Here is an 8,967-nt window from a genome sequence, read left to right as displayed (position 1 = left end):
CAGGCGGTCTCCCATCCAAGTACTAACCAGGCCCGACGTTGCTTAGCTTCCGAGATCAGACGAGATCGGGCGTTCTCAGCGCGGTGTGGCCGTAAGCGAAGACCCGGCAGTCAGCGAGAGCTCTCATGAATAAACGCCTAGAAACTAACTTTGTATAATTCTTTTTTAAGGAAGTAAGGTCGTTATTTCAAACAATGTCCAAAATACGATAATTTACATTGATTTCGCTGGTAAAATGCTCACAGCACCTGGTATTCCCAGGCGGTCTCCCATCCAAGTACTAACCAGGCCCGACGTTGCTTAGCTTCCGAGATCAGACGAGATCGGGCGTTCTCAGCGCGGTGTGGCCGTAAGCGAAGACCCGGCAGTCAGCGAGAGCTCTCATGAATAAACGCCTAGAAACTAACTTTGTATAATTCTTTTTTAAGGAAGTAAGGTCGTTATTTCAAACAATGTCCAAAATACGATAATTTACATTGATTTCGCTGGTAAAATGCTCACAGCACCTGGTATTCCCAGGCGGTCTCCCATCCAAGTACTAACCAGGCCCGACGTTGCTTAGCTTCCGAGATCAGACGAGATCGGGCGTTCTCAGCGCGGTGTGGCCGTAAGCGAAGACCCGGCAGTCAGCGAGAGCTCTCATGAATAAACGCCTAGAAACTAACTTTGTATAATTCTTTTTTAAGGAAGTAAGGTCGTTATTTCAAACAATGTCCAAAATACGATAATTTACATTGATTTCGCTGGTAAAATGCTCACAGCACCTGGTATTCCCAGGCGGTCTCCCATCCAAGTACTAACCAGGCCCGACGTTGCTTAGCTTCCGAGATCAGACGAGATCGGGCGTTCTCAGCGCGGTGTGGCCGTAAGCGAAGACCCGGCAGTCAGCGAGAGCTCTCATGAATAAACGCCTAGAAACTAACTTTGTATAATTCTTTTTTAAGGAAGTAAGGTCGTTATTTCAAACAATGTCCAAAATACGATAATGTACATTGATTTCGCTGGTAAAATGCTCACAGCACCTGGTATTCCCAGGCGGTCTCCCATCCAAGTACTAACCAGGCCCGACGTTGCTTAGCTTCCGAGATCAGACGAGATCGGGCGTTCTCAGCGCGGTGTGGCCGTAAGCGAAGACCCGGCAGTCAGCGAGAGCTCTCATGAATAAACGCCTAGAAACTAACTTTGTATAATTCTTTTTTAAGGAAGTAAGGTCGTTATTTCAAACAATGTCCAAAATACGATAATTTACATTGATTTCGCTGGTAAAATGCTCACAGCACCTGGTATTCCCAGGCGGTCTCCCATCCAAGTACTAACCAGGCCCGACGTTGCTTAGCTTCCGAGATCAGACGAGATCGGGCGTTCTCAGCGCGGTGTGGCCGTAAGCGAAGACCCGGCAGTCAGCGAGAGCTCTCATGAATAAACGCCTAGAAACTAACTTTGTATAATTCTTTTTTAAGGAAGTAAGGTCGTTATTTCAAACAATGTCCAAAATACGATAATTTACATTGATTTCGCTGGTAAAATGCTCACAGCACCTGGTATTCCCAGGCGGTCTCCCATCCAAGTACTAACCAGGCCCGACGTTGCTTAGCTTCCGAGATCAGACGAGATCGGGCGTTCTCAGCGCGGTGTGGCCGTAAGCGAAGACCCGGCAGTCAGCGAGAGCTCTCATGAATAAACGCCTAGAAACTAACTTTGTATAATTCTTTTTTAAGGAAGTAAGGTCGTTATTTCAAACAATGTCCAAAATACGATAATTTACATTGATTTCGCTGGTAAAATGCTCACAGCACCTGGTATTCCCAGGCGGTCTCCCATCCAAGTACTAACCAGGCCCGACGTTGCTTAGCTTCCGAGATCAGACGAGATCGGGCGTTCTCAGCGCGGTGTGGCCGTAAGCGAAGACCCGGCAGTCAGCGAGAGCTCTCATGAATAAACGCCTAGAAACTAACTTTGTATAATTCTTTTTTAAGGAAGTAAGGTCGTTATTTCAAACAATGTCCAAAATACGATAATGTACATTGATTTCGCTGGTAAAATGCTCACAGCACCTGGTATTCCCAGGCGGTCTCCCATCCAAGTACTAACCAGGCCCGACGTTGCTTAGCTTCCGAGATCAGACGAGATCGGGCGTTCTCAGCGCGGTGTGGCCGTAAGCGAAGACCCGGCAGTCAGCGAGAGCTCTCATGAATAAACGCCTAGAAACTAACTTTGTATAATTCTTTTTTAAGGAAGTAAGGTCGTTATTTCAAACAATGTCCAAAATACGATAATGTACATTGATTTCGCTGGTAAAATGCTCACAGCACCTGGTATTCCCAGGCGGTCTCCCATCCAAGTACTAACCAGGCCCGACGTTGCTTAGCTTCCGAGATCAGACGAGATCGGGCGTTCTCAGCGCGGTGTGGCCGTAAGCGAAGACCCGGCAGTCAGCGAGAGCTCTCATGAATAAACGCCTAGAAACTAACTTTGTATAATTCTTTTTTAAGGAAGTAAGGTCGTTATTTCAAACAATGTCCAAAATACGATAATGTACATTGATTTCGCTGGTAAAATGCTCACAGCACCTGGTATTCCCAGGCGGTCTCCCATCCAAGTACTAACCAGGCCCGACGTTGCTTAGCTTCCGAGATCAGACGAGATCGGGCGTTCTCAGCGCGGTGTGGCCGTAAGCGAAGACCCGGCAGTCAGCGAGAGCTCTCATGAATAAACGCCTAGAAACTAACTTTGTATAATTCTTTTTTAAGGAAGTAAGGTCGTTATTTCAAACAATGTCCAAAATACGATAATTTACATTGATTTCGCTGGTAAAATGCTCACAGCACCTGGTATTCCCAGGCGGTCTCCCATCCAAGTACTAACCAGGCCCGACGTTGCTTAGCTTCCGAGATCAGACGAGATCGGGCGTTCTCAGCGCGGTGTGGCCGTAAGCGAAGACCCGGCAGTCAGCGAGAGCTCTCATGAATAAACGCCTAGAAACTAACTTTGTATAATTCTTTTTTAAGGAAGTAAGGTCGTTATTTCAAACAATGTCCAAAATACGATAATGTACATTGATTTCGCTGGTAAAATGCTCACAGCACCTGGTATTCCCAGGCGGTCTCCCATCCAAGTACTAACCAGGCCCGACGTTGCTTAGCTTCCGAGATCAGACGAGATCGGGCGTTCTCAGCGCGGTGTGGCCGTAAGCGAAGACCCGGCAGTCAGCGAGAGCTCTCATGAATAAACGCCTAGAAACTAACTTTGTATAATTCTTTTTTAAGGAAGTAAGGTCGTTATTTCAAACAATGTCCAAAATACGATAATTTACATTGATTTCGCTGGTAAAATGCTCACAGCACCTGGTATTCCCAGGCGGTCTCCCATCCAAGTACTAACCAGGCCCGACGTTGCTTAGCTTCCGAGATCAGACGAGATCGGGCGTTCTCAGCGCGGTGTGGCCGTAAGCGAAGACCCGGCAGTCAGCGAGAGCTCTCATGAATAAACGCCTAGAAACTAACTTTGTATAATTCTTTTTTAAGGAAGTAAGGTCGTTATTTCAAACAATGTCCAAAATACGATAATGTACATTGATTTCGCTGGTAAAATGCTCACAGCACCTGGTATTCCCAGGCGGTCTCCCATCCAAGTACTAACCAGGCCCGACGTTGCTTAGCTTCCGAGATCAGACGAGATCGGGCGTTCTCAGCGCGGTGTGGCCGTAAGCGAAGACCCGGCAGTCAGCGAGAGCTCTCATGAATAAACGCCTAGAAACTAACTTTGTATAATTCTTTTTTAAGGAAGTAAGGTCGTTATTTCAAACAATGTCCAAAATACGATAATTTACATTGATTTCGCTGGTAAAATGCTCACAGCACCTGGTATTCCCAGGCGGTCTCCCATCCAAGTACTAACCAGGCCCGACGTTGCTTAGCTTCCGAGATCAGACGAGATCGGGCGTTCTCAGCGCGGTGTGGCCGTAAGCGAAGACCCGGCAGTCAGCGAGAGCTCTCATGAATAAACGCCTAGAAACTAACTTTGTATAATTCTTTTTTAAGGAAGTAAGGTCGTTATTTCAAACAATGTCCAAAATACGATAATTTACATTGATTTCGCTGGTAAAATGCTCACAGCACCTGGTATTCCCAGGCGGTCTCCCATCCAAGTACTAACCAGGCCCGACGTTGCTTAGCTTCCGAGATCAGACGAGATCGGGCGTTCTCAGCGCGGTGTGGCCGTAAGCGAAGACCCGGCAGTCAGCGAGAGCTCTCATGAATAAACGCCTAGAAACTAACTTTGTATAATTCTTTTTTAAGGAAGTAAGGTCGTTATTTCAAACAATGTCCAAAATACGATAATGTACATTGATTTCGCTGGTAAAATGCTCACAGCACCTGGTATTCCCAGGCGGTCTCCCATCCAAGTACTAACCAGGCCCGACGTTGCTTAGCTTCCGAGATCAGACGAGATCGGGCGTTCTCAGCGCGGTGTGGCCGTAAGCGAAGACCCGGCAGTCAGCGAGAGCTCTCATGAATAAACGCCTAGAAACTAACTTTGTATAATTCTTTTTTAAGGAAGTAAGGTCGTTATTTCAAACAATGTCCAAAATACGATAATGTACATTGATTTCGCTGGTAAAATGCTCACAGCACCTGGTATTCCCAGGCGGTCTCCCATCCAAGTACTAACCAGGCCCGACGTTGCTTAGCTTCCGAGATCAGACGAGATCGGGCGTTCTCAGCGCGGTGTGGCCGTAAGCGAAGACCCGGCAGTCAGCGAGAGCTCTCATGAATAAACGCCTAGAAACTAACTTTGTATAATTCTTTTTTAAGGAAGTAAGGTCGTTATTTCAAACAATGTCCAAAATACGATAATGTACATTGATTTCGCTGGTAAAATGCTCACAGCACCTGGTATTCCCAGGCGGTCTCCCATCCAAGTACTAACCAGGCCCGACGTTGCTTAGCTTCCGAGATCAGACGAGATCGGGCGTTCTCAGCGCGGTGTGGCCGTAAGCTAAGACCCGGCAGTCAGCGAGAGCTCTCATGAATAAACGCCTAGAAACTAACTTTGTATAATTCTTTTTTAAGGAAGTAAGGTCGTTATTTCAAACAATGTCCAAAATACGATAATTTACATTGATTTCGCTGGTAAAATGCTCACAGCACCTGGTATTCCCAGGCGGTCTCCCATCCAAGTACTAACCAGGCCCGACGTTGCTTAGCTTCCGAGATCAGACGAGATCGGGCGTTCTCAGCGCGGTGTGGCCGTAAGCGAAGACCCGGCAGTCAGCGAGAGCTCTCATGAATAAACGCCTAGAAACTAACTTTGTATAATTCTTTTTTAAGGAAGTAAGGTCGTTATTTCAAACAATGTCCAAAATACGATAATGTACATTGATTTCGCTGGTAAAATGCTCACAGCACCTGGTATTCCCAGGCGGTCTCCCATCCAAGTACTAACCAGGCCCGACGTTGCTTAGCTTCCGAGATCAGACGAGATCGGGCGTTCTCAGCGCGGTGTGGCCGTAAGCGAAGACCCGGCAGTCAGCGAGAGCTCTCATGAATAAACGCCTAGAAACTAACTTTGTATAATTCTTTTTTAAGGAAGTAAGGTCGTTATTTCAAACAATGTCCAAAATACGATAATGTACATTGATTTCGCTGGTAAAATGCTCACAGCACCTGGTATTCCCAGGCGGTCTCCCATCCAAGTACTAACCAGGCCCGACGTTGCTTAGCTTCCGAGATCAGACGAGATCGGGCGTTCTCAGCGCGGTGTGGCCGTAAGCGAAGACCCGGCAGTCAGCGAGAGCTCTCATGAATAAACGCCTAGAAACTAACTTTGTATAATTCTTTTTTAAGGAAGTAAGGTCGTTATTTCAAACAATGTCCAAAATACGATAATGTACATTGATTTCGCTGGTAAAATGCTCACAGCACCTGGTATTCCCAGGCGGTCTCCCATCCAAGTACTAACCAGGCCCGACGTTGCTTAGCTTCCGAGATCAGACGAGATCGGGCGTTCTCAGCGCGGTGTGGCCGTAAGCGAAGACCCGGCAGTCAGCGAGAGCTCTCATGAATAAACGCCTAGAAACTAACTTTGTATAATTCTTTTTTAAGGAAGTAAGGTCGTTATTTCAAACAATGTCCAAAATACGATAATTTACATTGATTTCGCTGGTAAAATGCTCACAGCACCTGGTATTCCCAGGCGGTCTCCCATCCAAGTACTAACCAGGCCCGACGTTGCTTAGCTTCCGAGATCAGACGAGATCGGGCGTTCTCAGCGCGGTGTGGCCGTAAGCGAAGACCCGGCAGTCAGCGAGAGCTCTCATGAATAAACGCCTAGAAACTAACTTTGTATAATTCTTTTTTAAGGAAGTAAGGTCGTTATTTCAAACAATGTCCAAAATACGATAATTTACATTGATTTCGCTGGTAAAATGCTCACAGCACCTGGTATTCCCAGGCGGTCTCCCATCCAAGTACTAACCAGGCCCGACGTTGCTTAGCTTCCGAGATCAGACGAGATCGGGCGTTCTCAGCGCGGTGTGGCCGTAAGCGAAGACCCGGCAGTCAGCGAGAGCTCTCATGAATAAACGCCTAGAAACTAACTTTGTATAATTCTTTTTTAAGGAAGTAAGGTCGTTATTTCAAACAATGTCCAAAATACGATAATTTACATTGATTTCGCTGGTAAAATGCTCACAGCACCTGGTATTCCCAGGCGGTCTCCCATCCAAGTACTAACCAGGCCCGACGTTGCTTAGCTTCCGAGATCAGACGAGATCGGGCGTTCTCAGCGCGGTGTGGCCGTAAGCGAAGACCCGGCAGTCAGCGAGAGCTCTCATGAATAAACGCCTAGAAACTAACTTTGTATAATTCTTTTTTAAGGAAGTAAGGTCGTTATTTCAAACAATGTCCAAAATACGATAATGTACATTGATTTCGCTGGTAAAATGCTCACAGCACCTGGTATTCCCAGGCGGTCTCCCATCCAAGTACTAACCAGGCCCGACGTTGCTTAGCTTCCGAGATCAGACGAGATCGGGCGTTCTCAGCGCGGTGTGGCCGTAAGCGAAGACCCGGCAGTCAGCGAGAGCTCTCATGAATAAACGCCTAGAAACTAACTTTGTATAATTCTTTTTTAAGGAAGTAAGGTCGTTATTTCAAACAATGTCCAAAATACGATAATGTACATTGATTTCGCTGGTAAAATGCTCACAGCACCTGGTATTCCCAGGCGGTCTCCCATCCAAGTACTAACCAGGCCCGACGTTGCTTAGCTTCCGAGATCAGACGAGATCGGGCGTTCTCAGCGCGGTGTGGCCGTAAGCGAAGACCCGGCAGTCAGCGAGAGCTCTCATGAATAAACGCCTAGAAACTAACTTTGTATAATTCTTTTTTAAGGAAGTAAGGTCGTTATTTCAAACAATGTCCAAAATACGATAATGTACATTGATTTCGCTGGTAAAATGCTCACAGCACCTGGTATTCCCAGGCGGTCTCCCATCCAAGTACTAACCAGGCCCGACGTTGCTTAGCTTCCGAGATCAGACGAGATCGGGCGTTCTCAGCGCGGTGTGGCCGTAAGCGAAGACCCGGCAGTCAGCGAGAGCTCTCATGAATAAACGCCTAGAAACTAACTTTGTATAATTCTTTTTTAAGGAAGTAAGGTCGTTATTTCAAACAATGTCCAAAATACGATAATGTACATTGATTTCGCTGGTAAAATGCTCACAGCACCTGGTATTCCCAGGCGGTCTCCCATCCAAGTACTAACCAGGCCCGACGTTGCTTAGCTTCCGAGATCAGACGAGATCGGGCGTTCTCAGCGCGGTGTGGCCGTAAGCGAAGACCCGGCAGTCAGCGAGAGCTCTCATGAATAAACGCCTAGAAACTAACTTTGTATAATTCTTTTTTAAGGAAGTAAGGTCGTTATTTCAAACAATGTCCAAAATACGATAATTTACATTGATTTCGCTGGTAAAATGCTCACAGCACCTGGTATTCCCAGGCGGTCTCCCATCCAAGTACTAACCAGGCCCGACGTTGCTTAGCTTCCGAGATCAGACGAGATCGGGCGTTCTCAGCGCGGTGTGGCCGTAAGCGAAGACCCGGCAGTCAGCGAGAGCTCTCATGAATAAACGCCTAGAAACTAACTTTGTATAATTCTTTTTTAAGGAAGTAAGGTCGTTATTTCAAACAATGTCCAAAATACGATAACTTACATTGATTTCGCTGGTAAAATGCTCACAGCACCTGGTATTCCCAGGCGGTCTCCCATCCAAGTACTAACCAGGCCCGACGTTGCTTAGCTTCCGAGATCAGACGAGATCGGGCGTTCTCAGCGCGGTGTGGCCGTAAGCGAAGACCCGGCAGTCAGCGAGAGCTCTCATGAATAAACGCCTAGAAACTAACTTTGTATAATTCTTTTTTAAGGAAGTAAGGTCGTTATTTCAAACAATGTCCAAAATACGATAACTTACATTGATTTCGCTGGTAAAATGCTCACAGCACCTGGTATTCCCAGGCGGTCTCCCATCCAAGTACTAACCAGGCCCGACGTTGCTTAGCTTCCGAGATCAGACGAGATCGGGCGTTCTCAGCGCGGTGTGGCCGTAAGCGAAGACCCGGCAGTCAGCGAGAGCTCTCATGAATAAACGCCTAGAAACTAACTTTGTATAATTCTTTTTTAAGGAAGTAAGGTCGTTATTTCAAACAATGTCCAAAATACGATAATTTACATTGATTTCGCTGGTAAAATGCTCACAGCACCTGGTATTCCCAGGCGGTCTCCCATCCAAGTACTAACCAGGCCCGACGTTGCTTAGCTTCCGAGATCAGACGAGATCGGGCGTTCTCAGCGCGGTGTGGCCGTAAGCGAAGACCCGGCAGTCAGCGAGAGCTCTCATGAATAAACGCCTAGAAACTAACTTTGTATAATTCTTTTTTAAGGAAGTAAGGTCGTTATTTCAAACAA

The 8,967-nt window shown here is 46.8% G+C and overlaps 34 non-coding genes and 1 pseudogene across 34 annotated transcripts; all 35 read right to left on the bottom strand.

Annotated features, from left to right (window-relative positions):
- Nucleotides 1-97, bottom strand: LOC133120109 (5S ribosomal RNA; annotated as a pseudogene; the record flags this gene model as incomplete).
- A 139-nt stretch (nucleotides 98-236) lies between these two features.
- LOC133120099 (5S ribosomal RNA) lies at nucleotides 237-355 on the bottom strand. The gene has a single exon (XR_009707050.1). It is a non-coding gene; the product is annotated as a 5S ribosomal RNA (ribosomal RNA).
- A 139-nt stretch (nucleotides 356-494) lies between these two features.
- On the bottom strand, nucleotides 495-613 carry LOC133120098 (5S ribosomal RNA). The gene has a single exon (XR_009707049.1). It is a non-coding gene; the product is annotated as a 5S ribosomal RNA (ribosomal RNA).
- A 139-nt stretch (nucleotides 614-752) lies between these two features.
- On the bottom strand, nucleotides 753-871 carry LOC133120097 (5S ribosomal RNA). Its single transcript, XR_009707048.1, has one exon. It is a non-coding gene; the product is annotated as a 5S ribosomal RNA (ribosomal RNA).
- Nucleotides 872-1,010: 139 nt separating this feature from the next.
- On the bottom strand, nucleotides 1,011-1,129 carry LOC133120096 (5S ribosomal RNA). The gene has a single exon (XR_009707047.1). It is a non-coding gene; the product is annotated as a 5S ribosomal RNA (ribosomal RNA).
- A 139-nt stretch (nucleotides 1,130-1,268) lies between these two features.
- On the bottom strand, nucleotides 1,269-1,387 carry LOC133120095 (5S ribosomal RNA). Its single transcript, XR_009707046.1, has one exon. It is a non-coding gene; the product is annotated as a 5S ribosomal RNA (ribosomal RNA).
- Nucleotides 1,388-1,526: 139 nt separating this feature from the next.
- On the bottom strand, nucleotides 1,527-1,645 carry LOC133120094 (5S ribosomal RNA). Its single transcript, XR_009707045.1, has one exon. It is a non-coding gene; the product is annotated as a 5S ribosomal RNA (ribosomal RNA).
- Nucleotides 1,646-1,784: 139 nt separating this feature from the next.
- On the bottom strand, nucleotides 1,785-1,903 carry LOC133120093 (5S ribosomal RNA). The gene has a single exon (XR_009707044.1). It is a non-coding gene; the product is annotated as a 5S ribosomal RNA (ribosomal RNA).
- A 139-nt stretch (nucleotides 1,904-2,042) lies between these two features.
- On the bottom strand, nucleotides 2,043-2,161 carry LOC133120091 (5S ribosomal RNA). The gene has a single exon (XR_009707042.1). It is a non-coding gene; the product is annotated as a 5S ribosomal RNA (ribosomal RNA).
- A 139-nt stretch (nucleotides 2,162-2,300) lies between these two features.
- On the bottom strand, nucleotides 2,301-2,419 carry LOC133120089 (5S ribosomal RNA). The gene has a single exon (XR_009707041.1). It is a non-coding gene; the product is annotated as a 5S ribosomal RNA (ribosomal RNA).
- Nucleotides 2,420-2,558: 139 nt separating this feature from the next.
- LOC133120088 (5S ribosomal RNA) lies at nucleotides 2,559-2,677 on the bottom strand. The gene has a single exon (XR_009707040.1). It is a non-coding gene; the product is annotated as a 5S ribosomal RNA (ribosomal RNA).
- A 139-nt stretch (nucleotides 2,678-2,816) lies between these two features.
- LOC133120087 (5S ribosomal RNA) lies at nucleotides 2,817-2,935 on the bottom strand. Its single transcript, XR_009707039.1, has one exon. It is a non-coding gene; the product is annotated as a 5S ribosomal RNA (ribosomal RNA).
- A 139-nt stretch (nucleotides 2,936-3,074) lies between these two features.
- Nucleotides 3,075-3,193, bottom strand: LOC133120086 (5S ribosomal RNA). Its single transcript, XR_009707038.1, has one exon. It is a non-coding gene; the product is annotated as a 5S ribosomal RNA (ribosomal RNA).
- A 139-nt stretch (nucleotides 3,194-3,332) lies between these two features.
- On the bottom strand, nucleotides 3,333-3,451 carry LOC133120085 (5S ribosomal RNA). The gene has a single exon (XR_009707037.1). It is a non-coding gene; the product is annotated as a 5S ribosomal RNA (ribosomal RNA).
- A 139-nt stretch (nucleotides 3,452-3,590) lies between these two features.
- On the bottom strand, nucleotides 3,591-3,709 carry LOC133120084 (5S ribosomal RNA). The gene has a single exon (XR_009707036.1). It is a non-coding gene; the product is annotated as a 5S ribosomal RNA (ribosomal RNA).
- Nucleotides 3,710-3,848: 139 nt separating this feature from the next.
- Nucleotides 3,849-3,967, bottom strand: LOC133120083 (5S ribosomal RNA). Its single transcript, XR_009707035.1, has one exon. It is a non-coding gene; the product is annotated as a 5S ribosomal RNA (ribosomal RNA).
- A 139-nt stretch (nucleotides 3,968-4,106) lies between these two features.
- LOC133120082 (5S ribosomal RNA) lies at nucleotides 4,107-4,225 on the bottom strand. The gene has a single exon (XR_009707034.1). It is a non-coding gene; the product is annotated as a 5S ribosomal RNA (ribosomal RNA).
- Nucleotides 4,226-4,364: 139 nt separating this feature from the next.
- LOC133120081 (5S ribosomal RNA) lies at nucleotides 4,365-4,483 on the bottom strand. The gene has a single exon (XR_009707033.1). It is a non-coding gene; the product is annotated as a 5S ribosomal RNA (ribosomal RNA).
- A 139-nt stretch (nucleotides 4,484-4,622) lies between these two features.
- Nucleotides 4,623-4,741, bottom strand: LOC133120079 (5S ribosomal RNA). Its single transcript, XR_009707031.1, has one exon. It is a non-coding gene; the product is annotated as a 5S ribosomal RNA (ribosomal RNA).
- Nucleotides 4,742-4,880: 139 nt separating this feature from the next.
- LOC133120078 (5S ribosomal RNA) lies at nucleotides 4,881-4,999 on the bottom strand. Its single transcript, XR_009707030.1, has one exon. It is a non-coding gene; the product is annotated as a 5S ribosomal RNA (ribosomal RNA).
- A 139-nt stretch (nucleotides 5,000-5,138) lies between these two features.
- Nucleotides 5,139-5,257, bottom strand: LOC133120077 (5S ribosomal RNA). Its single transcript, XR_009707029.1, has one exon. It is a non-coding gene; the product is annotated as a 5S ribosomal RNA (ribosomal RNA).
- A 139-nt stretch (nucleotides 5,258-5,396) lies between these two features.
- LOC133120076 (5S ribosomal RNA) lies at nucleotides 5,397-5,515 on the bottom strand. The gene has a single exon (XR_009707028.1). It is a non-coding gene; the product is annotated as a 5S ribosomal RNA (ribosomal RNA).
- A 139-nt stretch (nucleotides 5,516-5,654) lies between these two features.
- On the bottom strand, nucleotides 5,655-5,773 carry LOC133120075 (5S ribosomal RNA). The gene has a single exon (XR_009707027.1). It is a non-coding gene; the product is annotated as a 5S ribosomal RNA (ribosomal RNA).
- A 139-nt stretch (nucleotides 5,774-5,912) lies between these two features.
- On the bottom strand, nucleotides 5,913-6,031 carry LOC133120074 (5S ribosomal RNA). The gene has a single exon (XR_009707026.1). It is a non-coding gene; the product is annotated as a 5S ribosomal RNA (ribosomal RNA).
- A 139-nt stretch (nucleotides 6,032-6,170) lies between these two features.
- Nucleotides 6,171-6,289, bottom strand: LOC133120073 (5S ribosomal RNA). Its single transcript, XR_009707025.1, has one exon. It is a non-coding gene; the product is annotated as a 5S ribosomal RNA (ribosomal RNA).
- A 139-nt stretch (nucleotides 6,290-6,428) lies between these two features.
- On the bottom strand, nucleotides 6,429-6,547 carry LOC133120072 (5S ribosomal RNA). The gene has a single exon (XR_009707024.1). It is a non-coding gene; the product is annotated as a 5S ribosomal RNA (ribosomal RNA).
- Nucleotides 6,548-6,686: 139 nt separating this feature from the next.
- Nucleotides 6,687-6,805, bottom strand: LOC133120071 (5S ribosomal RNA). Its single transcript, XR_009707023.1, has one exon. It is a non-coding gene; the product is annotated as a 5S ribosomal RNA (ribosomal RNA).
- Nucleotides 6,806-6,944: 139 nt separating this feature from the next.
- Nucleotides 6,945-7,063, bottom strand: LOC133120070 (5S ribosomal RNA). Its single transcript, XR_009707022.1, has one exon. It is a non-coding gene; the product is annotated as a 5S ribosomal RNA (ribosomal RNA).
- A 139-nt stretch (nucleotides 7,064-7,202) lies between these two features.
- Nucleotides 7,203-7,321, bottom strand: LOC133120068 (5S ribosomal RNA). Its single transcript, XR_009707020.1, has one exon. It is a non-coding gene; the product is annotated as a 5S ribosomal RNA (ribosomal RNA).
- Nucleotides 7,322-7,460: 139 nt separating this feature from the next.
- Nucleotides 7,461-7,579, bottom strand: LOC133120067 (5S ribosomal RNA). The gene has a single exon (XR_009707019.1). It is a non-coding gene; the product is annotated as a 5S ribosomal RNA (ribosomal RNA).
- Nucleotides 7,580-7,718: 139 nt separating this feature from the next.
- On the bottom strand, nucleotides 7,719-7,837 carry LOC133120066 (5S ribosomal RNA). The gene has a single exon (XR_009707018.1). It is a non-coding gene; the product is annotated as a 5S ribosomal RNA (ribosomal RNA).
- A 139-nt stretch (nucleotides 7,838-7,976) lies between these two features.
- On the bottom strand, nucleotides 7,977-8,095 carry LOC133120065 (5S ribosomal RNA). Its single transcript, XR_009707017.1, has one exon. It is a non-coding gene; the product is annotated as a 5S ribosomal RNA (ribosomal RNA).
- A 139-nt stretch (nucleotides 8,096-8,234) lies between these two features.
- Nucleotides 8,235-8,353, bottom strand: LOC133120064 (5S ribosomal RNA). The gene has a single exon (XR_009707016.1). It is a non-coding gene; the product is annotated as a 5S ribosomal RNA (ribosomal RNA).
- Nucleotides 8,354-8,492: 139 nt separating this feature from the next.
- On the bottom strand, nucleotides 8,493-8,611 carry LOC133120155 (5S ribosomal RNA). Its single transcript, XR_009707102.1, has one exon. It is a non-coding gene; the product is annotated as a 5S ribosomal RNA (ribosomal RNA).
- Nucleotides 8,612-8,750: 139 nt separating this feature from the next.
- LOC133120154 (5S ribosomal RNA) lies at nucleotides 8,751-8,869 on the bottom strand. The gene has a single exon (XR_009707101.1). It is a non-coding gene; the product is annotated as a 5S ribosomal RNA (ribosomal RNA).
- Between the last annotated feature and the right edge of the window lie 98 nt (nucleotides 8,870-8,967).

Source organism: Conger conger, unplaced genomic scaffold (genome assembly GCF_963514075.1).
Source record: "Conger conger unplaced genomic scaffold, fConCon1.1 SCAFFOLD_75, whole genome shotgun sequence".
Taxonomy (NCBI): domain Eukaryota; kingdom Metazoa; phylum Chordata; class Actinopteri; order Anguilliformes; family Congridae; genus Conger; species Conger conger.
Note: the sequence above shows the minus strand (reverse complement) of the source record. Positions and strands in the feature narration are given on the sequence as shown.